The 1591-nt window shown below is 37.6% G+C and overlaps 1 long non-coding RNA gene across 1 annotated transcript; it reads left to right on the forward strand.

Moving 5' to 3' along the window:
* LOC111668610 (uncharacterized) lies at window positions 1-1584 on the forward strand. Its single transcript, XR_002761739.2, has 4 exons — window positions 1-30; window positions 115-162; window positions 558-635; window positions 714-1584. It is a non-coding gene; the product is annotated as an uncharacterized LOC111668610 (long non-coding RNA).
* The last annotated feature ends 7 nt before the right edge of the window (window positions 1585-1591 follow it).

Here is a 1591-nt window from a genome sequence, read left to right on the forward strand (position 1 = left end):
CCATCACTAAAGTCACCAGGGTTGTCACAGGTGAATATTTCTTTCTTGAATCAGTATGTCAATGGCTGTTTATCATTTATCATCTTAAGAACTCATGAATGTTGTTGTTTCCAGGCCCTCAGTACTCAGTCGCCACTGGCACCACCAACATCGACCTGGAAGGTCAGTGAAACATTTGAACAGAGAAATTCAGCGATAAATGTAGCTGGATTTGTAGGGAAATATTTCCCACTTAATATATAAAATATGATTGTTAATTTATTATTATTATACATTATATGAAATAACATATTACATTTTAGATTTAACCTAGGTTAAATTCAAACTACGTCCAGTAATCTAGATAATCCATTTTACTAGATTTAAAACAAATATGATCTAAATCTCATAGACCCACAGCTCTTTAAACATGTGAATGAATATGAATGTTGTCATTGGTATATCAGGGCTTAATAACTAGAATATAATTTGATAATTCTTTAAGACAATATATCTTACAATGCATCCCTGTACAAAATATTCCAGTTTCAATTTAAGGTTGTTGTCTTTTCCCTCAGGAGTTGACATTCCAGGAGTTACCATTGTGGAAGGGAACGCTGATTTGGACGCTGAAAGTTTTACCAGACTGATCAAAGGTGAGTTTTATCGGTGTGGACATCTCAGTGAATGATTCATAAATAATGTATGACTTACATGTTTGTTTGACTCTGTAGAAGGCAGTAACAGAAGAACCGCAGTCCGAAGAGTTTTAGGTAAAAAAAAAAATCCTGCATTTGTAACAAATGCAGTGTAGCCTGTGAGCTACTTCGGGCAGTCAACTCGAGTCCACCGCTATGTTAACATGGCATACTCTTCTCTCAGCACCCCCATGGGTGTTTTTGACATTTTAGGAAATATGCTCAGGCTATTCACTTCATGCTGAGAGTTAGATGAGAGAAATGATAACTCCCTCATTTCTGTACAACAAATGTGAAGCGACAGCCAGCCTCCAGTTCACTTTACCATGAAAACTGGAAAGAGTGAGAAACAGCTAGTCTGGCTTTGTCCAAAGGTAGAAAATTCTGCCTGCATCTACATCTAAAACTTGTTAATTAACACATTATATTTTGTTTGTTTAATCAACACTGTGTAATTTTTTTTTATAGTTCAACTTTTGTATCATTTAAACAAACAATATATAATATGTTAATCAATATGCTTTGGAGGTACTGGTAGGTGGATTGTCTTACCTTTGGCCAAGTTAGGTGTTTCCACCTGTTTCTGGTCTTTGTGCAAAGGATGGCAAAGTGATACTTCTGGGTGAACATATGCCTAAGTCCTTGACCTGAGTCTGGCCCGTATAGTTCCACATTTGGGCTGATTCAGCCTGGAGGATAACAGACAGCTGGAGGATCCTTCACTTTGTATGTGTGCACCAGAATTGGTCCAGATGCAGAAGTAGCATCTGACATGCTGTTTGTGAACCGTGTTTGGGCCAAGGAATCGGGCATATATTGAGCCAGGAGAAACGCAAATATGTTGCACAAGTATTCGCCAAAATAATTTTGCGAAGGCTGTTGCTCCATAGCTATCAAACAGACATGGGAATGGT

The sequence above is a fragment of the Seriola lalandi genome, unplaced genomic scaffold (genome assembly GCF_002814215.2).
Source record: "Seriola lalandi dorsalis isolate HSWRI2012SDOR001 ecotype SW California unplaced genomic scaffold, Sedor1 jcf7180002004161, whole genome shotgun sequence".
In the NCBI taxonomy this organism is placed as follows: domain Eukaryota; kingdom Metazoa; phylum Chordata; class Actinopteri; order Carangiformes; family Carangidae; genus Seriola; species Seriola lalandi.